Source organism: Falco rusticolus, chromosome 2 (assembly GCF_015220075.1).
Source record: "Falco rusticolus isolate bFalRus1 chromosome 2, bFalRus1.pri, whole genome shotgun sequence".
Taxonomy (NCBI): domain Eukaryota; kingdom Metazoa; phylum Chordata; class Aves; order Falconiformes; family Falconidae; genus Falco; species Falco rusticolus.
The window spans coordinates 32,639,436-32,666,194 of record NC_051188.1 but is presented as its reverse complement, the minus strand read 5'-3'; the positions used below and the strand labels follow the sequence as shown (position 1 = coordinate 32,666,194).

The 26,759-nt window shown below is 40.0% G+C and overlaps 1 protein-coding gene across 1 annotated transcript in view; it reads right to left on the bottom strand.

Annotated features, from left to right (window-relative positions):
- The window catches only part of ENOX1 (ecto-NOX disulfide-thiol exchanger 1), a 369,827-nt gene that overhangs the window by 324,480 nt on the left and 18,588 nt on the right, over positions 1–26,759 (bottom strand). The gene's annotated exons all lie outside the window — the stretch shown is intronic.

Here is a 26,759-nt window from a genome sequence, read left to right as displayed (position 1 = left end):
ACCTGAAGCTGGATCCAATCTACAGTTTGAGAGCAGCATAGGAGTGAATTAGTAGGAACACATGCAAGATACTTGGGTACCTTGGTAATCAACTGTATAAAAATGAACTGTATAAATGCAGGAGGAGGAACCACTTTTTCAGGTGCATTTCTGTAGGAAAGGATCTCAAGTAAAGAATGCCTATCATACTGTGGCATAAATATAAAACCCCATAAACAGAATTATGGCATTATAGGCAGTGAGATATGTGAAGTAATCCTCTCTAAACAGAATTGTCTTACATTTAGTTTGGGACATCACGCCCCAAGAAAGACACAGAACATCTACAGAGTCAGATTTCTAGCAAACTAGCCTCTGAGGAAACATGGAAGTGAGAATTGTTCAGTGTTTGAAAAAGGACACCAAGAAGGAACCCTGTAAGTTGCTACATACCAAAGTGGCTGCTGAAAATAGGAGACATTCATGAAAGACAGGGTGATCAGTAATGAGTTCAAACTGCAGCAAGGAAGATTTTTACTTTCTAGAAGTAAGCACAGGGAACACTGGAATAGAAGGTTTTTAAGAACAAACCAATGATCTGCCAGAATATAACTGATCTTGGCTTGGAATATCAGGATAGCCTAGGAGACCTCTAGATATCTTCCATCAGTGCTCTCACAGGTTAACAAAATTCAGAGGTACTCACCCCTGGGTCTGATGTGCAATCATGTGTGCCAATGACATTCACTAATTCCCAGGGCCAGTTCACAGAGGAACATCTGTCAGATTGATTTTTTTTTTTTTTTTCCCCCAGCAATTTGTAAGGGTTAGAACTCCTGGCAGACATGCAGTGGTTGCCACATCTCCACACAGTATGTCCTCTTTGTGTCCCAACACAGACATCCAGAACCATTAGTAACAGCAAAGGAGATGAGTGGAGCTCCACTATACCTTCTCACAAAGGTAGAGAAGAAATGAGATGAATACTGGTCAAAACCATACACATGTGGCCGGTCCTTTTGTCTGACTCATGAGTAACTCTGAAGCGAGACCATAACAATTCAACAGTGAGATTCTGGACCAAATACCTTGCTGCTGCAGTGCACTTCCTTCACTAAAGCTACTGTGACTAAGTAATTTAGCTCCCCTTATTTCAAGGCAGACATTGTTATTAATTCAGTGGTAATGGTTACCTCTCAGGTATCTTTTATTAGAGGGCCGCACAAGAAAGACTGAAATACTAAATGGAACTCAAACATTGCACCAATGTTCATTATACTTCACTTTACCATGATTTTTACAGTTCAGTATCTTGGTCTACTGCAGTCAGGTAATGCATGTGAGAAGTGAGAAAACCCTCACGGAGTTCTCCCAATAACCACACCTTATTGATCAAAAACATCTGTCAAAAGGGGAAGTTTGACTGAGTGTTTTCACGATTACTAATACACTTAAAAAAAAGAAAAAATATTGGCAAATTCTCTTTTTTGTGGTATAAACTGTATGTACTTCAAATTTTACTGCAGGTGTCCACACTATGCTTGCATGGGCAATGAAATATTCATAACGAATCCAGGATGATTAGCCAGAGTTGCTATATTTGCCAAATACCTGCCCTGAAGTAAAACTATAGAACAAACTCACCTATTTAATAGCAGAGAATGCAAATGTCACCATAAAAATCTTACCTATTCCTAAAACCAAGGGCAATGCTGGAACATGAAATAAAAGCTTTAATAATGTTTTAAAAAGATGTCATATTTTACACAGACTGCTTCTGAGGAAACCATCCTAACAAATCTTATCTGGTTTTCATAAATCCTCATTGGATGCAGTTTCAAAGATGTTTGGGAAAAAAATCAGTTAAATTTTCACACAACAAAGACAAATGAGCACATGCTGAAAGATCTAGATCAGACAGCGTTGAGATAACTGAACTTGTTCTCACCCCAACTGTTTATAAAAATGCAGGACCTAATCATTTACTCTCTTTTTTTCTGTACAAGAAAAAGCTTTAAAGGGTCTTCAGAATTTACATTTTTGACTGCCAAACAGGGTCTTCTTTGTTGACTTTATTTATTTTAAACTATCCACCACACTTCAAATGCTCCAGGATATTCCTGCTAAAGTTAAGTGGCTGAAATTTATACGGCTCCATATAAAGACATTGAAATGCCTCATTAACTCTTTTTCCTCCTCAGGACTGTTCTCTCCAACAGCTATGCATATCTATATATAGTTGAGACTTTATTTTCAGTTTTCTTAAAATTAATTCAGTTCATTAACTTCTGAATATCTCACACAAGCACCTGCAAGCCACACGAGTCCCTGCTTAGCCAGTACGATGAAACTCATGCACAGGACACAGCAGAAGGCCACTGTGCTCAGGTGAATTTTACTGCCTTACCATAACTGTAAGGTCTGGCTGTGAAAATGTAAACTAACATTTCAATCTCAATCAACTATCTAATGTAGTTTCTTCTTCCTTCCCCAGTCCCATGTTTCCAGACAGAAGACATTGGATGTTCTCAGATGAAGGTCCTAATAAAACAAAGAGTCCTGAGAATTAAGATGAGGAGATGGACTTCATATGATAAAGAGAGGAAGAATATCTTTGCCAACAGGCTTGCTACCATACGGAGAAAGCTTTTGGCTAGGTTCATGAGGGCATGGTATCTAAATACAGAAGTGAGGAAGCAGTGCTGATAAAGGGGATCTACATGTTGGAGGAGGCCATGTAACAGGGCATTCAGACTTCTCAAAAAGCTGTATGCCACTGCACAGAGCCTGAGCAATAAACAGGGAGAACTGGAAGTCTGTGCATGAGAGAAGAGCTGTGGCATGACCAGAATCGCAGATCTGGGGTTGCATACATGACCAGGGTATGGTCACAGATGCAGGATGTTTGAGAAAGAAAAGCAGACAAAAAGAAGAGGGAACTGCGTTTTCTGCAAAAATGTTCCTTGACTGCACAATGCTGCAGTGTATGAAACCTTCTCATCAATGTACATCAATGAAAGAAAGCCTGGCTGACCTTAAGTACTGTTAGTAATAGTCCTGGTTTGAGCAGGAAATTTGACTACAAACCTCCAGAGGTCCCCTATAGCTAGCATTCCTATGAAGCTATGGGAAAACAGTCTGGATTTTAAGCTATCTTCTCTTTTTAGTTTGAGTTGGGGGTTGTGTGTGGGGGGGTTTGGTTTTTCGGTGGGGTTTTTTTGGCTCTTTGTTTCCTTATTTTTACATATTGCCCAACCTCTGAATGTAGGGTTGAATCACTTTGGCTGTACTGCAGGTGAGTTTAGTCAATGGAGCGAAGGAAAAACGGGATGTTAAGCCACCTGGAGATTTCTCCTTGTCCAACCCTGAGGTTAGTCTAGTCAGACAGACGGGAAAGGTCTGGCAGAAAACCAGAAAAGCCAGCTTTAGCCCACTGATGGTCCCCTGCAGATTGCAAGTTTTCAGCTCTCCTTTCAGACCATATTCAAAGGGCCCTTTCATACTCTTCTGCAGTACTGACCAGGGTCCGGCCCTTAACAGCATTCACTAATAATTCAGAATCCCTGGCAGAAAAAAAATGCAAAATACATTCATAAAGCAAATATGTACAATAAAATAAATATCTCTGCATAACCCTTCTGACCCAAAGACTCCAGTTGTTCAACCCTTATTAAAGATTATACTACATTCACTAGTATACTATTAAAGCAGAACTTACAAAACCAAGTAAAAGAATAGCTGCATAAAGAATGAGGAATCTTATATTCTTTATCAGAGATGTGTGGGGGTTTTATTCACTAACTCAAAAAAGTTACCTTATCTTCCACAAATTACTAAGATTTGACATAAATTCTGCTTTGGGTTTGGGATTGTTATTTTTCTGACATTTTATGCTTTTATTCTTATTTATTGTCAAAACATTCTTTAAAAAGTATCATTGGAAACATCACTTAGGATTTGCTCAACATGCTGAGCTGCCATTTTACAAATTAGAGTACTGAATAGAATTTACTTCCTTAGTCTAGTCATAATCAAGTCTGGAACTACAACAAATGGCTAATATTATGCCCCAAGTTACTATTCCATGTATTTGTTTGCATAAGTCACTTGGGACCTTCTACACACACACACAAAATCTCTTAGATTTAAGTCTTGCACAGCAAAGAAATTCTCTAAGTGACTGGAACAATAATTAGTTTGTTTTTTAAAATAAATTCTGCCCCAAACATTTTTAATATACATTGTCAGTTCTTCTGCAGTCTTCATTTCAACAGCTTTGTGCCAGTTTACATAAATGACAATCTAGATCCTATAAATCACTGAAATCTAAGAAAATAAAGTTAATTCTAATGTACTCCTTGTCTTCCTAAATATGGCTGAAATCCCAGGGGAGGTTGTGCTCTCTTCCCTATTCTTTGAAGTTTGTATCAGAAATTATTGTGCAAGAGAGGAAAGAACAAGTGCTCATGACCTCTAAAAAAAATTAACATATTTACTTAGCTACCAACATAATTTACGCAAAAGTTCTGATCTATGGTTATTCACAGCACAGGGTGATCTGGAGAGAATTTTATTTTTTTGATTCTCATCACTGTCTTCAAAAAGTTTATTCTCATCTAAAATATGGCACCCCAGTAAGTTTGTAATCTTCTGATACAGCCGTCATGTTTCCCTAAAATACATACTACTCCAAATCAGGTTTCAGCAGTCTCTTAAAAGTTGCCCCAATCCAAATGTTTTTGGCCATAAAAATCAGCCATCTTTGAAAATTATCTCCAAATATACTATATCCTAGGCTCCTGTACTGAGGATACATGATAAAATATATGTGAAACCTTCATGGATATTTTATCTTGAAAGTCCTTCTTAATCCAACAAATATCAAATTTCAAGTGGCCTCCTCCTTCTCCGCCACCTTCCTGTGGGGAACTCAAAGCAGCTCTGTCCATAACCTCCTTCCATCTATGCCTTATCTCTGCACAACATCAGCAAACAAATTCCCAGTAGATGATCCATAAATCTATCATATCTGCTTTTTGCCTGCTTTCTACTGTCCCCATCAAACCCTCTTCCTCCAATGCTAACAGCCTCCTTGTAGTCCTTCTCTCTCGTCCTCCCCCATGAGATGTCTTGTTTAAGACCAGAATGAGTTAAATAAAGCAGGTAATGCCCTCCCCTATCTCAGCTCTCCATATCCTCCTCTAATCGCTCTGGACAGTATCACTGTCTTGCCTGTCATGCAAACCACAGCATGGATGACATTTTCAACTCAGTCTCTCAAATCCCAGTTACATGTCAGTTCAGTGGATTCGTTCTACATAACCTCTCTATTATATAGCTTTTCCTATCCATTCACACAGCTCGTGTTCCTGGCCAAAGCTTTCATCAGATCCATCATTACAGGCATCCTCTTCTCTATGTTTGACACACATAGTCTTGCCTGTTACAAAGGTTGTTTTCATTTGTCATTCACTTTAACCACACTGCTCCTCTTTGCCTTTGTCATATGCAATATGATTTTTTTCTCACATTTAAGGCTTTTTATTTCTCCCCTTACACCTAATGTATTTTCTCACTTTCTGTGGTGATGTCAGCTCTTCCAATAACACCAGCTTCTACTGTCTACTAGCTAAGCATTTCCAGGTACAGTCCACTAAAATATGCTTTGTCAAGATTCCTCCAAAATACTTTTTTTCCTCAACATGCTGAACACTTACTTATTATGCTGGTCAGTACTGTCTCATTATTGCCCTGTACTCCTCCAATCTGTCCATAGCCATCTGTTACCTCTTATCTCATACTCCTTTGGTTGCTTTCTTAAATGGCCTACATACATCTCTATATTGTGTCCACACGAAGAGGGGGCCCTCATTCACAATTCAAGTTTCTAGATACTAAAGCCAGTAAAGACTATTGGTAGTCTATGCAATTTCATACATAGGCATAAGGAAATGAGGATTACTATGTTTGAGACACCGAGAATCAACCAGATGATAATGGTGTCAAAAGGCAAGACTGTTTTTGTTGATGCTCTTCTCAAAGTCAACCAAATAGTCTTCTGCGAAAAGAAACGCAACCCTGAAATTCAGACCAGAGCCAGGAAGGTACATAATAGCTACACTGTACATGACATATATACATGATATATACCCACAAATATAGATATGTTTTTGTGGCTACATATACTTAAACACACACAGAAAAACAAACCCTAATCGATTTAAAGTATACTCTTGCTTTACATTTCAGCGCGTATCTTTTAAAGATGGATTTTCCAGCCTCAGAAAGTGCAAAATCATCTCTGCATTTAGTATCATTTCAGGTAAGCTCAATTCCAGGTGAAGGATAGACCAGCAGTGATTCACCACTTATGAATCAGCAGAAACTGTAGGGGAGGCAAGAGAAATTTATACCACAATTTCATACACAACTAATTTTAAAACATTCTTAACCAGACTAAGTCTCATTAATTGCCAACTTGGCAGCTCGCTCTTAAGGCAAGTAGTTTAATGACTGGTCAAGGACCTTGCAAGAGTTACCAGACCTGATTTTCATCTGCTTGCAAATGACGAGCAGACAATATGATCTTTAACTTCACCTTACTATCTCAGTTTTAACAATCCTGTCTTACACCTGTGTATGTATGTAGGTCTTCTTGCCTCACTGTCAGGCTGCACTCAACCTGTCACCGTCTGAGCCCAGGTCACTAAGCAAAGAATGACATACACTACCAACTTAAAATTACATTTAACTGCACAAGGGCATGCATGCATAGTAAAGGACAGAATACACTTAATTGGCTGTATAAAACAGTTTGAATTTAACACTTTGCTTCATGAAGTGGATTCTCCCACTGCAAGGTACTAGGAAGCCTTCCCATTTCCCCTTGTTAGTTCCTTCTATACCACTATTCTACATATAAAAGAAAGGGGAAGAAAGCAGCAAAATGGCAAGTGTCTAAGGGAAATGCAAACAGTCTGGAACAATGAAGGAATTAAAAGAGTGAGAATAGGAACAAAATGCTGGCAGGTTTGTGTTCTCCCTGGAGAACATCCAGCACAGAGCAAAAGTATTTTGAAATACTAGGCTAAATCCTGCACTAAAAGCCTTTAATGTTGTAGAGGTTACAGGTCACTTTCTGCTATGGTGTGCACTGCATGCCCACACTTAACACATGTACACCCAAACGAACTACTATGAAATATTCAAAACACTGCTCCAAAAATACGTAACCACCACATGTAAGTGCCTCTGGTCAGACACATGCATCCTCTGCATTTACAGACCTACTCAAACATGCAGGTAGTTGTTTCACTTCCCTGTGTTTTATTGGAATCCCAAGAGAATGCCAGAAGGCAAACGGCTTTCAGGCATAAAGTGTTTCTTTTTGTTAAATCATTCTCATTGTGTTAAGCACTGGTTTTTGGTATAAAGTACATCAGCCACATTTATAAACAGAAAACAGAGATCATCTATAGGTATTCTCAAAATTGGCTGATGATATCAAAGTCGCAAGGTACAGACACAGGAAGAATAATTCAAAACAAATTGAACTTCAGTATTCAATTACTTTGCCAGTCTCCAAAAGTCATTTAGCAAAGTGCTCTGCTCCACCAAGTATATATCTAGATATGAAGTAGTTAAACATATTGGAAAGCATGACATTTAAGATTATTGTCTGCTAAAAAGATGACCTTTATGAAAGTTACACAACAGAAGGTAGAGTTACTGAACATAAAAAAAAATATTTTTTACCGTACAATAGCAGTGTAATTAATAGCACACATTACCAGCCTTTACAAGAGAAGCAAATAGTTGAATTTACACCATTCACTTTAATATGCTGTTTTCTTTAAAGAAGAATCAGAAACGGAGACAAACTGCATTTAACAGGAAACGTTTCTGCTATTGAAAATAAGAGGGAAATAAAGCATGCCAAAAAGTTGCTTTTTTAAAAAAATTAATCACAGAGTCAGAGAAAAATCTACATTCAATTATTAATAGTTCAACACAAATCCACAACAGCATGCAACCAGGCAAATGAAAGGTAATGACAAATACTGCATCTAACACTCTGTCCTTAACTAACCTTATTATGCCTAAGGACTATAGCATGCGTGATATGTAAGATCACACATTTTCTTGGACACTAACGTAATCACCAACCAAAAAATGAAATTAATAGTTAATTATAAGACCCAATTTTCAACTTTAACTCCTTCTTGGCTTTTCTGAGTTTAGCCAAAGCTGCAATGCTGGTTATAACCTTTTCTTGGCTACATTTTTTTGAGAACAGAATAAAAGAAAAGAGAAAAACAACACTGTGCACATGAAAAAAAGAAAAAGTGCTTGTTGTAAACAACTGTGGGTTTAGGGACTTTTAATAAATACTGAGCATATTCACAATAGATAGACATACAGAAAAGAGAATGACATGCAAAGATGGACAGATTTTGGAGTATATTTTTGGAGGACATGCAAATCTACTCGGTAAACATCTGGAACTCAACAATTTAGCTTTGGAACCCACACAGCTCCTTACTCTAAGCACAGGACTGTTTCTGCAGAGGGTACCATTTGCTACTAAAAGGGACAGAAAGCCTACCAGTGAGGACTGAGGAAATCCCCATACTAAGCAGGAAGAAACATTTGTGGCAGGAGACTGGAACTGCCTGTTCTCTTGCCCCCATGCCTGCCAGCTGAACTACAGAAGCATCAGTTTGCTCTGTTCAAGGTCTTCGATAAACCCACATCGCCGAGGCATCATGAAAATAGCCAGTTGCTGGCTGCACAAGTGTGTAAAGTGCAACTTCATGTGAAGTTCATTCAGGCCCAAAGATTGCATGTTTTTAAAATGGCCTAAAATCTCTAGTAGGACCTTATTGAATATACTTGAGGTAGCTTACAGCCTGAGGTACATCAGTGAGAGTGTCTAGAAGCAGCAACACACCTACATGTTTGCTGCACTGAGCTCCAAGTCATACACAGCCCATAAATAAAAGAAGAAATGTGACCTTATTAATCTTTTGAATTCTCACAAAAGCAGGTTTGAGCTTTGGGCTTCCCAGAAAACCAACAAAAAATATTTAACTATCCAAATCCACTGTTTATGCAGATACATTTCCTCCCGACACTTCATTACAAAGACCCTAGCAAGGGCATGAGGTAACTTTTGTACAGTACTACATCAACAAGCCTCAAGAGACTCATACTCAGGTGGCCAGAAGTGACAACGGGGGGACAAGGACACACATGTCCTGGGCTTGTCTACAGGAAAGTTCTGCTGGGCTTGCTCTTCCCTCATCCATTCTCATGCTCTAGCTGTAGTAAAACAAACATTTCTAAATAACTAGATCCACTTACCTGGCTTTCACCAGCTTCCCAGTGAATTTACCACTACGAACCACATTGGTCAAACTAGATAATTCCCCAGATTCTTTAACATTTAATGGGCAACTTTTTCTTTCTCTTTGTTGATCATAGCAGCGTTTTCAAACCTACACCAACTAATGTGGAGAAAATACTATGTTCACTTCCACCAGCAGTCACTAACACCACATTTGCAAAGAGTCACAGAGCTGTGGCAGAAGCCACAAGGTTTCTTAGCTCCTCTAGGCAGAGGAGCCCAAGAAGAGGGCAAGATGAATTTTCCCTGGCACAGCCTCTTTCAGGGAACTGCTGCTTCCAGGTTGAGGAAACCTAAGCTGACCACTGAGAAACAACAGAGTTTGCATTTTACTTCTCTCTTGGCAGCTGTATGTTGAGGCAAAAAAATAATTTGGAAGGCTGGGAGGTGAATGATGGAGATGAGCAACACATTGCAGAATAACTGCTTCTAAATATCTGTGTGGATCTTACCTCAAAACTGGTGGGAGGGAGAAAATTTTCTTTCAGTAGGGAAAAATGTATTCCTGTAAAAGCTTTCTACTCTTCCCTGGCAGTCATGCCTGCTAAGTAGCTACTCAGCCTGGTGCTGGAACTGTTCTCCCAAAGAAATGACTTGCAGTAAAGAAAATGTCACTGCCACCAGTCATAAAACTGCCAAACATTTCAAGTTCTTACAGAATTGGTGTGGAGAGGACAAGGAAAGGTTTCTGATTCTCCCAAGATCACTGATGTGCTGTGAGACAGTTCTTGTGACCAGCACCATGAATCACTCTTCATAAACAGAAGTTTCTCAACAGCACGCTTACCACATTGGGTTCTCTTATATTCACACAGGCTGGACACATCCCATGAATGCTATGATATATTTTTCTTCTTTTTCTCTCAAAAAAATCCTCTCAACTGTTATCCTTTTATCAGGACAGCTATACATACAACCCTTCACTTTTAGAATACTTGATTTAGCCTTCCAAATTTTAGTAGAACCATTGACTAGGTTTTTAGATACAAGGAAAAAAAAGTTCTGGATTCTGCTTTATATTCACATCTACCTCAGGCAGCCACAGAATGAGATATGAGCAAGTCTGCAAAGCAGAGAAGGAAATGGTGCAGCCTTATAAAATTAGCAGCTGTTGACCCATAACTAATTTGCAATAGCAGTATTTTTCAATCTCATTAATGAGGTAGGATACAGAAATTCAAGGTACTGCACAAAAAATGTTAAATACAGCAAAGGCAGCTTCCCAAGCAAATTATCAGGGCCCCATTATGGATGCCCTGTCTAGAAACTTTGCAACAGACTGAAAGAACAGAAATGAAAACTTTTGTTACGAAGCCTGGTAGATTTTCATTACTTCCTGTGTACATCCCTTCAGCAGTAACTTACAACAGAGCATTTTATTATAAGTTGATGGGTCATTTTTTGACACGATGGCACTTTAGTAAAAAATAACTCACTGAAGAAACAGCATGAGTAATAAAGCCACTTACCACACAAATATGTGCAGATTTTTCCTGTAGTAACTAACCACATCACAGAACAGTTCAAACTTTATTCCACGTATATACAGTGTCACATTTTAAAATGTTGCTCATGACTGTGCTCTTGTACAAGTATCTATAAGTGTAGGATTTTTGAATGCTGTCTTTTTCTTTGGGTGGAGAACAGTAATGTCAGGAGCCATCATTATTAATTGCAGAGGTTTAAATCTTTGAATTTACAATCTTTACTAGCTCTAGGCATCAAATGTTGAAAGTATTACACATCTGCTGAAAACCTTGAACAGTCACTTCTTACAAAAGAACTTCTTATAAAAATTGCTTTGTGGAGACTGCAGGACATACTATTGCTGGATGGCACTCGCATACTTACCACTAGTACTGTCCTCTGCACAACTCCACAAGCTGCTTCTTTGATGCCTCTTTGGTACTGTTCCTGCTATTCTGTCTCTGCAAGGACAGCTTCTCTGTCCTTTTGCTTCTTATGAAAGGATTTCTTTCCTTTCTATACTGGGTCTGGCTGGGATGGAGTTAACTCCTCCCATAGCAGCCCTCACAGTGCTGTGCTTTGCACTTAAGACTAGGAGGGTGGCAGTAACGCACCCATGTGTTGGCTGCTGCTGAGCAGCACCCACACAGCACCAAAGCTGTGTCTCCAACATCCCACACAAGGGCCAGTAGGCTGGGGGTGGGCAAGAGGTTGGGAGGGGACACCACCAGGACAGCTGACCCTAGCTTTCCAAAGGGAGATGTCATATCATATGATGTTGTGCTCAGCAATAACAATTAAGAGAAAGGAGAAGGAGCAGGATTGTTCATTATTAAGGCATTTGTCTTCCGAAACAGCTGCTATGTGTACTGGGGTTCTGCTTCCCCTGAAGTGACTAGACATCACCTGCTAATGGGAAGTAGAGAATACATCGTTTTGCTTTGCTTCCACGTGCAGCCTTTGCTTTTCCTTATTGGACTGCCTTTATCTCAACCCACAATTTGTTCATCTTATTTTCTCCCCTCCTCAGCAGGACAGGGGGGAGTGAGAGAGCAGCTGGGTGGGTGGCTGGGCACCACAACTTTCTTTTCCTCCGCATTTACAGAGGAGTTTATAGGCCAGGAAGGTTCCTCCTGTAATGGCACCAAGAAACCACTAAACATTTAATTGTTGGAGCTTCTCCACTTCTCCCAGCTATGTGTTACACAACTTCCAGTTGATAACATCCTCTCTCCTGTATGCTCTGGATGTTATGTTCAAAGACTGAGGAAGAGGGCAAACAGCTGCTGTACTGATGCCAGTCTTCATGGCAGCACTGATAAAGCACTACTTTTCTAAACAGCTCTGGAAGACTCATAACTTTGCTCTCCATGTTGCATAAACTTCAAGATCATCCTACGACATGGCCTTTCTTTGCAGTCCATTCTAATCTTAGGTTGTTAGTGACAGACAGGTAGGCTAATATCTTGCATATTTTTATGGCAGTCCATGCTCCCAAGACATAAGGAAATTTGTTCAAAGAATTTACCAAACAGACCCAATAGGTATCTACTGATTTACTTCCTCAGAGATCATGAAAATATCAACGGCTGAATACGGTTGCTGAGAGAAAGCTCCTGCACCTTGCAACATTCGTGCTGGATTGATGTCAGGAGTGTAATTACTGCTTGTTAATAATATCCCTTATTATCGCAGTGTATTTTCTTAAAAACATCTAATTCTGGAAAACATCCCCCATAAAATATTAAATCAGATGATCAAGTCTGCTTTTTCCCCTTACTTGACGATTCAAAATTTTGTTTAACACAATTTTGAATATAATCACGCTCTTTCAAAGAAAAAAAAATAAAAGACAACTGTGCCACCACTAGACTGACCCTGTCTGAAATAGGAGGGACAGATTTCTCAGCAGGGAGAGGATGCAAAGCAAGTTTAAAAGAGGAAGTTGCAATGGGTCTTCCATAGAGAGGATCTGAAATTTGCAAGGAAACAGTTGTCACTGCTGAAATTGCCTGGCACAGATGTGTCACTTGGAGAATACAGAGGGTAGGAAAAGAAAAATGGCCCCAGAATAGCAACAAAATCGTGTTTCTCTCATGCCGTTGGGTATTTTAAAACAAAATTTTGTAGTCCTCTCTATGCAGTCTGTATTGGGTCTGGCTGAGCCCCACAGCAGCCCTCAGTGCCGTGCTCGTATTGGTAGCTAGAAAGCTGGTGATAACACACCAGTGTTTTAACTGCTGCTGAGCGGTCCTTGCACAGCATCACGGCTGTCTCCCCAACCTTCTTCACCACCTCTCCCCAGTAGGCTGGGGGTGGGCAAGATCTTGGGAGGGGACACAGCCAGGACAACTGACCCAAAGTGACCAGTGGGATATTCCATACCATATGGCATCTGCTCAGATAGAAAAGCTTAGGGAGAAAAGAAGGAAGAGAGGGCATTCATTATTTTCAGCGCTTGTCTTCTGGAGCAACTGCTACACATACAGAAGCTCTGCTTCCCGGGAAGCGGCTGAACATCACCTGCTGATAGGAAGTAGAGAACAACATTTTGTTTTCCTTTGCTTCCACTTGTGTGACTTTTGCTATTCATTAAACTGCCTTTATCTTGACCCACAAGTTGTTTTTTCCATCTTATTTTCTCCCCACCCTGTTCTGCTGAGGTGGGGAGTGACAGAGTGGCTTGGTGGGCACCTGACATCCAGGCAAGGTCAACCCACCACACAGTTGTACTGCATTATCATGTATAAAGGCTTTACTTACAGAAGTGTCCTTTACTGTGCTGCTGTATTGTGGTGTTCCTGCTGGGTATCAGGATCTCTCTGTTCCCCAAAGTCAAGCCAAAGGAAATCTTGGCTTTTCTATGACACAAAGATCTCATCCTCTGTTTGATGATGCTTTGGGACCACTGCATCTTTAGTGTTTTCATAGTGCTAACAACGTACTGATCTTTACTAAAGCTGCCTTAGAAGAACTTTTAAGTTCTTGTCAGCTCCCCAAACAAGATAAGTTCTTGGATTTCTAGTAAAGAATACAAAGCCTCTGCTCAGCATCATATTAGGCACACTGAGCAAACAGAGCACCATTTTCAGTTCTCCAGTGAAAGATAATTTTTTGCAAGAAATAGATCTTCCCCCTGCATGAACATGGAATTCCTGGGTGGAAGTAATGTAGAAAAGGAAAAAACCTTGATAAACTGTTTTCCCATTGTGAGATAAGCCAGTCAAAACCAACAAAAATATACCAAATTCCACCACAATATGTAGAAAATTTGCAGACATTACTTGGGGCTCTTTGTATATCCTGGGCAATGCACAGTAGTCTGCTTTATTTTATTTTCTTTCTCTTCATCATGTTCTTACGCACACACTTCATGATTGGATATTTTTATTCCCTGTGGTCTATTAAGTCTTCATCTTGATTTTCAGTGTTCCTACTTTGTTTCTTCTCCTTTCTTCCTGAACAACCCAACTTGTCTTTTTAATGTCTTTACTTCCAGAAACACCAGAGACCCTACTAAAAGGAGCTCCAACCTATTTGTAAAAAGGAAGCAATATCACTAGCAATTCTCTGTTAAAATTAATAAAGCCTTTCTATAGACAAAAGAAGATGGGGGTGGGGAATCACGATTTCAGAATAAAATTTTCAGTAATTAGTAAGAAAGTTTAATGGGCAATAATATAATTTAATAGTTACCAGATAGCTATTAAAATACAGTATTATATATTAAAACCTCTTACTAGGTAGCACAATTTACTAACCAATAAGCAGCTGATAGCTACAGATGAACCATTAAATTTAAGCAGCAAGATTTTGTTGTTCTGCTGCTGCCGTCAGCTATGGGTAGAATGGGCATTGGCTGTAAAAGGGACCACACGCAGCATCTTTCAAACTGTCAGTTTCATGCTGCTGGGAGAACTTGCCTCCTTCCAACTTTTTTCCTATTAGTTCAGTTATAAGCAAAATACACCCCTGCTTTACTAAGCAACACTCTGGAAGTAACGAATTTCAGAGACAAGTCAGCATCTGTGCACTTATTGCTTAGAAACTCCTATTCATTCCTTTAACTTTGAAAAGAGACTCATCAAGTTTAGCAGAATTGCCTCTGTGCTTAAAATATCTGTACATGTGTTTATAGATCTAAACTGTGGCGTACTTTCAGGATAATCAAAACTGATGCACAGCAAATCTTTTCTACATTTACTTAACATTCTGACTTCCCAGAAAAAGTGCTAAGTCAAATGATAAAGCCCAAACTGCAACAAGAACAAATTCACCACTACAAAGTGATACAAATAATTAAAATAAAACAGTTCAGTTAAGGATCTATGAAACACAAAAATACATGAGGAAAGAATCATCCTAGAAACAAAGTTATTTCAATTACAGCTTATTTTGACCCCTTTATGATGCATATACATCATAAATGAAAAAAGAACTTGTACAATGCCAGCTAACAAAAGTTATATCAATGGATTTTTTATGATCCTTAAGTGACCAAAACCACGTCTATAACACAGCAGTTTCTGTTAATTAAGAAAGAATACTATTATTTTAATGAAATGTATTATATATATTATTATGCAGCTAATTAGAGAATCTTTCAAAATATAAAGTGAGTGCCAAATAATCTTCTACTAAACAATAAACACCTATGTAAGTATACCCTGCACAAAAACCCGAAAGCCCCCCTTTGAGGTCCATTTCCTATTTTCTCGTATTCAAAAGTTTTTGTTCTGGGCTGAATCCAAGATGGTAAGAGCTGTCAACAGGCATATTTTAACCAAGTTTGCAGCACTTTAAATGAGATCCCATGCCTCATGGTGCATGTCCAAGCATAGAGATATGAATTTGAACAACTCACCTGTAAACAGTGGTTAGAAATATCTTTTCTTCATTACTACCTGGCAGAATTTCATCTGCCTCACCCAAACACAGACCTGACCGCAGCGATCCATCCCACTGTCACTTCCTTAATGTTTCCTACTTACAGCTGAAAATGTTTTACAGATTGTAAAACATGCAGCCGTATGTCTCAGAAGTGGCTAGTGGATATGGAGAAAAAAATATATCTATTACATATTTTTATATTTTTAAAAAAATCACCTTTGTGCTGCATGCTGTAAAATTCTTCTGTAACTAGTAGAGAATTAGGGTGCGACTATGCTATAAGAAATTGTCTTCACACAGCACTAAACCCAGTGCCGATCACAATGATAAAACAGCTTAAACCACCTAACTTCAAGCTGTTGAGCTGAGACACTCCTACAGAAGACAGCCAGAAAACGCGAGTACAGAATTCCCTTCTTTAAGAAGAACAAGATCCTATTTGCCATAACAGAAGCCATAATCTCCGAAGTCAAAAAGTTTACTTCCTTCTGCAACTGATCTCTCAGTGAGAAAACATGATCGGTGCATGATGGCTTCTGCATAGGGCACAGACAGCATGGCCCTAAAGGGGAACCTTGTGTACATGCCATCTAGGCTAACATGCTGAAGACATATGTCTAGACAGACCTCATCTGTTATGAATGCACGTGAGGAAGGTGCACTCTGAACTCCAGTCATAAATCACAAGTAAAGCTACACTATTCTGTGTAAAGCCCCTCAAATTTAAGCCAGCAGAGAAAACAAATCTAGAGCTTGCTTCTAACCACAGACGTAAATGTGTTCATGCCGCCGGCCCAAATCAGTAACTGGCAGTCAATAGCCTACAACAGCTGAAGTTTCTTTATTTTTTCTTAAGTGGTTTTCAAAGATAGTCATGGGCAAGCCACTGCAACAAGCCAGACTGCACCAAACAGAAGTATGTACAATGACAGTAAGATCCATCTTCACAAGAAACACTTGTGATCATAAAAAAACCCTATGGAAATGGGCCATGAGGACTCCAAAGAGCACCCACAAAATGAACACCCTCTGGCTGAACAGCAAGCAAAGTTGGAAAGCGGAGGGGAGGGGAGGGGCGAGACGAGAGAGAAAGAAACTTCCTCTCTGTCTGCCAAGCCCTCTACTTGTTTTAACAAATGAGCCATTAGCATCTCCAAATTATCTGGCCCAAGCTACAGCCAGCTCCCTTTCATCCAAGCCCAGGCACCAGCCAAACATTAGGAAATTACCAGCTGGGTCCAGCGTGAAGGCAGCGTGCCTGCATATCATCAGCACCACGGCATCAATGAATCCCAAGCCTTACTCTCCTTCACCACCTTTGTCCATACATTAAATGCACATGGCCATGGAAAGGAACCCACTTGCCTGAACCACTCACTACAAAGCCTGAAGGTAAATTATTACCCATTGGGATTTCTTTGAAGGAACTGGAGACCAGAAAGAATAAGAGATTCCTAACTGTAACTCTAGGTACCCTTGCAAGAATTGTACAAGCACACACTGAAGGAAAGATCTGCATTACCCCTTAAATTAGTATGAACATTAGTGATGCCTTTTCTAAAAGAAGTCCACAAAACAGGTGAGAACAGTTTCTATAGCCGCACTGCACATAGGTGTGAATTTGATTAACAGCATAAAGAAATGAAACTTTCCAAATGCTGACAAATATCTCACTGTCACTTCTTAATCTCTTTGTCCCAGAAAGTAGAGGGACAGGACAATTAATTCTAGTGGTACATTAGTTTACCTGTTTGAGTAAGTGATGGTAATAACCAACAAGGCATGTAATTATTTTTTCCAAAGACCAAAAACCTGAATATGAAAGTCAATCTTTTTGTGCTTCTTAAGCTGCTTCTCACTTAGACAGGCTCTTAGACATCTAGATAAGACCTCATAGACATTAAATCTAGTGACTTCCTACATTCCAAGAAAGTAAGAAAAAAAAATGGACATATTCATACACAGTGCAGTATTCAAACTAAGAACCTCAGATTTTCTAAGTTACAAGGCAGTCGACATTACTTAGCTGTAAAGTGGCATACCTGTTATGACACTACAGAATACACAGGACCCCAGGGCAAAAGAAGCCCTCACATTAAAAATGATCAGATTAGCATAATAAGAGGAGAAAGCAAAGCTGCGGGAACATTTGGGGAGCTTTTAATTTTTTTTCTCTTTACAGCATTTCAACTCCTCCAGCCAAAAAACACACATCATAGTTTAGTTCTCAGAAGTGCCCTCAGCCGAAAAGTAAGTTATTATAATATGGGGAATGATACTGGGACCTAAGTTAAGCTTTAATATCCTCCATGACATATAATAGATGGGGGCTCAGAACAGACTAAAACAAGCGCACATTTAAGTTTTCAAACCTAATAAAGACACTCAAATTACAGTGAGCTAGCAAGAATACCTCTAATACATACTTCTTTTACTGCCATTGTAGAACTAAGAATGTATGATGTTAGTTTTCACTCATAACTCTGTTGTAGAAAAGGCCCCATACAAAACCCGGTCCCCCTTGCACCCACTCAGCTCTCCCTGTTGCTGAACTGACATGGAAATGCAGCATGTCAGCATCCTGGGATACTCATCACAGCCAGGCACCATCTTGCCATCTATGAATGATCAAAAAATTACAAGCCCCAGCCACTGAAAAACAGTAGCTTCTTTACAGAGAAATGTACAGGAGGGGAAAACAGGAAAAAGCTATCAGATTCATTTTAGTTTGGAACAGAGCTTAATATTTCATTTCTTAATATGGACTCTTACAGAGATTTTCCAGTTCTGCTTCTTAACAATGCACCAGAACTGCTGTGCAGGACTAGACCAACACCACACTGCCAGAAGTCAAACAACAAAGGAAAATGCACAGATGAAGCAGTTCCAGAATAATCTGTCTGCTTGGAGTCAAGAGAAAACTCCTTTTAGATGTTACAGCCTCAGGCACAGTCCGAGCTTGATCCTGGTGGCTCTCTAATCTCTGGGTATCCCTGTTCCCCAGCCCATCATTCCTGGGTCCTGGACCTCACCTGTATGAGCTACACCTAAGCACAGGGCAGGCTGACAGCATCAGCCCCATGCTGCCTCTTTCAGATTTCTACGCTTCTCCCAGACCACTGGAAAAGATGAGCCTGATTTCCTGAAAGGTCCTGCTCTGCTTTTGACTAGGACATCAGAAACTTCTATCAGATATAAAGTATGTGGTGGAAAAAGTGCTCGGTCAGCTCCGGTTGTGTGAAAATGGCCTTCAAAGTCATTCCTAAGTATCAGTGTAAGATATATCCCAGAGGCAATTTTCTGCACTTTAAGATAGTTGAACCTGTACCTACCTCCTAGCTGCCTACATTCATCAGAGTCCTGGAGCAGCAGTGTTTGTTTCCCGACCAATTTATTTTTCCTTATGATTTCCTCTAATGAACTCTAGATTACTCAGGAATAACCTGGAGTTGACTTAACAGCTGCTAATAAATTCTAAGCAGGCCAGACATTAGAGGAACTAGCTAGCTACAGAGTCTGACATTGTGGACACAACCTACTTAGAGTCTGTCTCAGGGAGGTCTCCAAGAGATGCTGGGCCCTCCAAATGTTACTAACTTGTAGTTAAACAATCTCCAGTTCCCATACCTGATATTACTTAGGAGGAACAGAAAGACAGCAAGAAGCATGGAAGGCATGTGCTCTGATCACACACCAATAGCATTACGCTCAGCGAAACTTCACACACTAAAGTAATGCTTATTTCATTTTATGCAGTGATTATATGAATTAATTTTTAATCATATATGAGTACTGCCCAGTACATTTACAGTTAATGAATAATGTTCTTCAATAAAATATTAGTAGTTAAATGATCAGAAGAGTAATTTACTTAACTTATAATAAAGTTGCTAATGAGCTTCTTTTAAAAAAATCCAACTAGCTGAATATGAAATATATGAACAGTACTTATCCCTCCATAGAGTTACCCCCAAACTCTTAACTATACACCCAGCAAAGGTACACCTTTTTTTCGTGTAATCTCACCTAAAGCACACCTTGAAGTGTACTCAAAAGGTAAATCACTGTTGTAGTCAGAGTCCAACTCAGTTTGCTTCACACGAGGCACCAACTGTTGCAGCACAAACCAGCAGGCTGCAACAAAGCCTTTACCATCAGTCAGATTCTACTGTCCACAGTCAGACCACACTGCCCCTACTCCATCCAACCCCCTCTCCCACAATCCTCAGGGCTATTTAACTACTTAGCAAGGAGCTACAGACAGCTGCACATCATCCACCTCAATCAAGCCACTGCCTTCGAGGCAAGGCCACAGCTGCATGTTATCAATGCTAATCAACCCACCGCCTTCATTCCTCTACAAGTCACCTCTCTAGACTGAAATGAATCAGCGATATGTCTTTCCTTACTCTTCCTCAAAATGAAGTCAATCATTTCTTCCATTGGACCTAAAGCACCTGAACATGAGCATATGATTTCTCAGCCTGTAAAGTCACCCTCCAAAGTTACCTAGCAATTTTACAGGGAAGTAGTCACTTCACTGCTCAGGTCTCAGCTGTCTTCTCTGCCCTGTAACTTCAAAGATTGTCAGAAAGAATGAATTAGTTACAGACACTCCCTTTTCTTTCTTGCTTCTATTTGCATTCCTTTTGTCAACACACCTGAAGGTTGACCATTAGCTATCTCAGTTGAATGGGTATTCCACCTATTGGTGAAGAAAGGCTGGAGAGAAGATGCTGTTCACTCCCACAGTATTAAAGAGAAATTCCACTTAACAGTTGATCCCAGCTGAAGAACCTGAATTGAACATGTAACCATACCAGACTCTTTGTCTAGTCAGTGTGGAGAAATAAGTATCTTTAGAAGACATCAGCCGCACTAAGACCAAAATATATACCTACAGATACAGACCTGTAAAAGTATCTGCCTCTCTTCATTCAAAGGAGAGTTGGATGGCATATGTTTCTAGAATAGATGGCCTTGTTAAACACTTCAAAAGTTACCTGGAATGAATTCAGGCTTACTCATTCCCAAGATTCAAACTACCTCCTCATTTACTCAGTGACAAAGACATCAAGAGTATCTAGGACACACAACAGTTCTGGTCATGTAGTTTATGAGACTGACACATATAACAGTTTAACAACAGCAACAACAATAACAAAAAAACACACAAACAAACAACCAAAATCCACCAAGAAAAATATGAAGGCTGTGATGACATCCTCACACACAAAGACTCTCAGTAAATACATTGAGTATTTACTCAGTAAATAGCCTATTTTGCTACCTCCTCTAGCTCTATGAAATGGTAGTCTAGATTTTCATGCCCTGTTGGCTCCACTGCCCACTGCAGATATACAAGCAGATATGATTGATGGGCTTTACACTATGGAAGCCCTACTTGCTGGCAAATGCACATTTGAGAAAGGATTCCAGATCTCTGAGCCACAGCAAGAACTAACAGTGCCTGTAGACCATTTACATTTAGCATGTGACAAACACAACCATCCTTCTATCTGGTTCTTGATTAGAAGAATAGCTTTGGTTTACCCATGAAGGAAGTATTTATTCTAATTCTTGGTGGAGCGAGTATTCAGGATTAGGCAATGTTTAGGAGGGATTCCAAGGGAAACTTCCATGGAGGATAAATGAGCTAGTGAGTGCTGGGAATTTTTCAAGAACACTCTCCTGGAAAAGCAAAAACAGTTCATCCCCCTTCAAAGGTAAGGGAAGTAGGCAGAGCAAGAGACCCCCTTGGCTTAACTGCAAGCTTCTGAGTCTACTCAAAACCAAAAGACAAGCATACTAGAGATGGAAAAGTGGACAAACACCTGCTGAGAACAAGGGCATTGCTAGGGCATGCAGAGACACAGTTAGAAAAGTAAAAGCTCAGCTTGAATTGAAATTGGCCAAGATGTCAAAAACTACAAGGGTTCTTCATGTATGCAAACAGCAAGCAGAAACAGAAGGGAAATACTGGCCCACCGTTAAAACAGGAGAGGTGAATTAGTCACCAATAATGATGAAAAGGCAGAGGTTCTCAGCTTTCTTCACCTCTGTCTTTACAAGCACTGTTGGGCCCCAGGCCTTGGGAACAAAAATGCGGGTTGATGCAAACACAGACCCACCAGTGAAGGAAGAGTTGGTTTGTACATTATTTATTACAGGGTTTTGGCACCTACAAATGAATGGGCCTTGACAATATCCACCTGAGGGTAGGTGTTAAGAAATCTGGCTGACATTGTGAGGCTGCTCTCCATAATCTTTGAGAAGTCATGGACATTGGGGGACTTCCCAGAAGACTGGAAGAAGGCTAATGTCACCATCATCTACAAGAAGGGCTTAAAGGAGGATCCAGAAAATTATAGGCTCATCAGTTGTACTTCAGTCCCTGGGAAAGTTATGGAATGAATCCTCCTGGAGGCTATCACAAGTCAAATGAAGCACATGATTGGGAAACCCCAGCATGGATTCATCAAGAGCAAATGGTGTTTGACAAACCTGATTGACTTCTACAACAAAGTAATGGGCTTGGCTGATGTGGGGCACATGGTGGGCATTGCCTACCTGGATTTCTCCAAGGCTTTCAATATGGTTTTCCACAGCCTCCTCCTAGGAGTCTAGACAAGTGGTGTATGTGGTGGGTGGGGAACTGGCTGACTGGCTGCACCCAGAGGGTGGTGGTAAATAGCTCCTTTTCAAACTGGCAGCCTGTCACAAGTGGGGTCCCCCAGGGATCAATACTGGGCTAAATGCTGTGTAATATCTTCATAAGTGACATGGATGATGGGGTCAAGCGTACCCTAATGAAGTCTGCCAATGATATGAAACTGAGGGTTGAAGTAGACTCTTAAGAAGGGAGAGCCACCTTCCAGGAAGACCTGCGTAGGCTGGAGGTGTGGACTAACAAGAACCTTATGAAATTCAACAAGGACAAATGTAAAATCTTGCACCTAGGATAATATAACCCAGGAGTGCAGCACAGGCTGGGATCTACCCAGCTGAAAAGCAGCTCTGTGGAAAGGGACCTGGGAGTCCTAATGCACAAGCAGCTCGATATGAGTAAACAGTGTTCTGCTGCAGCAAAGAAAACCAACAGGATGCTGGGTTGCATCAACAAGGCCATCACCAGCAGAGATAAAGTAGTCATTATCCCACTCTACTCAGTGCTCATCAGGCCACACCTGGAATACTGTGTTCTGTTTTGGTCCCCAATATAAAATAAAAAAAGATGTGGATAGGCTGCAGAGGGTCCACAGAAGGGCCACAAAAATGATCAAAGGACTGGGAAGCCTGCCATAAGAGCAAAGGCTGAGAGAACTGGGTTTGTTCAGCATTGAAAAAAGAAGGGTTAGGGGAGAAATTATCACCACGTTGCAGTATTTAAAGGGTGGCTACACAGAAGATGGAGACTCCCTTTTTACAAGGAGTCACATGGAATAGACAAGGGGTAAGGGGTACAAGTTACTCGTGGGGAGATTCCAACTGGGCACAAAAGGAACATTTTTCACAATGAGAACAATCAGCCACTGGAATAATCTCCCCAGTAGTGGACTCCCCCAGCATCAGACACTTTTAAGATATGTCTGGGCAGGGTACTGGCCCATCTTGTCTAGACCATGCTTTCACCATGAAAGGTTGGACTTCCAACCTGCTATTCTATGATCCTATGATTAATATGAGCATAGATTCTCAATCTGTATCATTCAAGACAGAATTTGCAGTAAAATTCCCTACCTCTTTCTAAGGGAATTTATCTGAATTGGACAGCATATTTTCACACATTTTCAAAAAGCTCAGGCAGAGTTTCCCAGACAGACATTCAGTAATTCAGGTCCCAGTGCATTCAGCCAGCGTGTGCCTAAGCAGCCTAAGAGTTCTTCCTCTTTACCTGACCCACGTGGTACAAGTTTTTTGGATAACCCTCCCAATCCTTTATCTCTTCAAAGAAATGTGACTCAGGCACGCAAAGATAGTAAAGACCTCATGCTAGCTAAATCATAATCTTTCTCAATCCTATGTTCTTATAGACATTCAGGATTTATAGTTCAAAGCTAACACAATCAGTTTTACCTTACCTAGACTTGTATTTCTCTGCTTCCCTTTCCTAAGGTATGTTTACACTTAAACCAGAAAACTATCAGGAATATGAAATCGCAGGCAAAACAGCAGGAGTGATCTAGCAATTAGACCACCAGAACTTCTTCTCTGTATGGAAAAAGAATCCATCTAACTCATCATTCAGTAGTTTTGGTCTAACCTTGAAATCAAACACAATCAGAGCCTGTCCTTCCTTCAGTTCTTCCTAAATTCCCACAGATTAAGAGACCAAATTCCATTTTCAAATTTCCTGCATACTATCCCAATGGCATTATACAGAAGTACAATGACATACAAAATTAAGCCAAATAAGCTATTCTTCATAAGGGATTTTTTTTATCTTTTACTCTAAACTAGCCTAGATTTCCTGTCAGATGCCACAGTAAGATCTACACTTCTTTCTAGGAAGAAATTTCCCTGCACTGAGGCACAATAATCCTCCATGATATGTATATGACATACAAGTTTGAGCAGCCAAACAAATGAGATTGGAGATCAAATCTTGGAATGATACTCATCACAATACAGCAACAGTCTGAAGACACAAACTATGCATTTTTTTTCTTCCCCTTGGATGTGTTTTTCTAAGAGCTTGCAAAAAGGAACACCAACATTTTTGATGCAAAGAACATTGAGGATCAAACACCTCAAAACTGACAATAAAAATTTTAAATAGAAAAAAAGAAGTACTTAACTGCACACAGAGGAGAATACTTGGACTGCAACGTTCTTATGCATGCTACTGAGCTTTCCTTGGCCTTCATCAAATAAAAGGACCTCTTGTCCCTAACCAGGACCAGGGGGAACAGAGGGGCAGAAGTGGAGGTTTTGAGGCAGAAATTAAAGACCTGGAGTTGGGAAAAACATCATGAAAAAGGAATTTCCCTCTTCTTTCTTTCCTTCACTTACAAGATACTGAAAATTGCTTTTGCACAAACATTTATTTTCTACCATGCACTCTTTTTGTTGTCACTTTTAAGTCCCCTAGACACAAATCTATGGAAAATGAATACTCAAGATATATTTGAACAAATCCTTTCCAAAACAATAAACAGCAATTATTAACGACCTTTCCTGAGAGAAGGATCATAACAGACATCCACTGGGATAATTCTCCCATTCACATCATTTAAGGGAACAATACCACATACAGCACATAGAAGTGAAGTTTCACTACACATCTCTTTTCTGTCAGTGTAATGACAACCCAGAGGAGTGTGTTGATCCTGCGAATGTTCTTATCTATTTCTGAAATGGAAACTAAAACGCAGAAAAAGGAAGAACATTTACCAACAGTAACTCCAACACAACCACATTTGTAGCTTAAAAAAGTTTCTGTGGCGTAAACATCAAACAAGGTTTCATAAACTAATAGCAAAGCTAAACAGAGTTCCACTATCCCCAGACCGGCTTCTTTGCAAGAAAAATGCTAGATATTCTAGAAGCTATATTCTGTATTCTGTCAGACTGTGTTCTGACTTGCACCCAAAAATGGCAGAAGGAACTTCATCACACAAAATTAAGTACTAGCCATCTTGAAAACTACAAATCTGTCCTGGTTAGATATGTGGTGTCAATGTTTTAGAACCTTTTATTTGTGAATATTTGCTGTGACCCTCAGACCGCCTGAGGGCTCCTCAAAGACCAACCACACCGGACCAATCATCTGCTAGGAGCACAGGTTTGGTTTAAAGCAGCTTCACAGCTATTCTGAATTTGTTCACTCATCTGATGGTCCACCTACTGCAGAGAAGTTCTTGCTACATCTTTTCTCCTCATCCCCAGTCCTGACTTAGTTCTTCTTGTTCCAGAAGAGAATCAAAGCACATCTAAAGCTCCCTATGATGGAGCTGGTCAGTTAATCTACTTCAGGTCCTTCTACACTGCTCTTGGGCCAGGCTTTAGTTTAGGCAGGTTGAGTACATCATGTATTATTTTGTGTATGAATAGTAATGTTTGTTAGAGGCCCCAATACAAGATTAATGTTAGATTTTTAAAAATTGATGGAACTATTTCAAATACAGGAAAAGGTTTGATGGCATCCACTGGACAAAAAACAGATATAGTTGCAGTCATTCCTTTGCCAGAAAACTGTAGATCAAAATAAAACTGAAATTCTTGCCTGAAGAATGGAAGAAAGTGCACACACACACAAACCCTGCCTTTTCTATTCCTTCCCCCTGAGCTCTCATTGCTGCTAAGTGCCTAACAAGCATTTGTAGGTTTGTCCCTAGCAAAGTCTCTCAGAATTGGTAAGGCAGCACACATGCCTTTGCGCAGAAAGGCCAGAGACCAAGAAATAAACTTTTATAATTTCTCTTCTCAGGTATAAATGGAGGCAGATATGATGACAAATACATGTTTCAGAAAGCTGAATGTGTTGTTTTGGCAGAACACTATGGGATGCCAAACATTTCCCTTTCCACCTCAGATTACATAAAAATACCAATACTCAAGATTTCCCACATAAAAGGCCTGTTTCATTTCTAAAAGTCTGATTTTTTTATTCTTTGTGTGGTTGTGTATTTTTTGATCTTACCTGTTTCCTCCCAGTGTTCTGTTTATGCTGGGATACACTGGGGCTTGGGGGGAGGAACCAGAGGGGTTGGCCTTAGAGGTATGGTGAAAAGATCATCTCTCTGAAAAATCCCTGGCAGGGGATTGAAGCAAAGGAGGGTAAAATTTGTTCCATGGGAGAGTGCAAATGGGACTTTAACACGGATTGGACTCATGTCTGGTAGTCAAATGACATATGGCAAAAGCCAGACCACTGCATTAGTTAATTTGCATTTTTGACTCCTTGCTTATGCACTTATATAGTAACAACCACTCCCACCTCATACCATGAAATAAGGACATATTACCATAATTTATTACCATAATTTCCAATCAGGGGAAGCAAGATGTGAGTTCT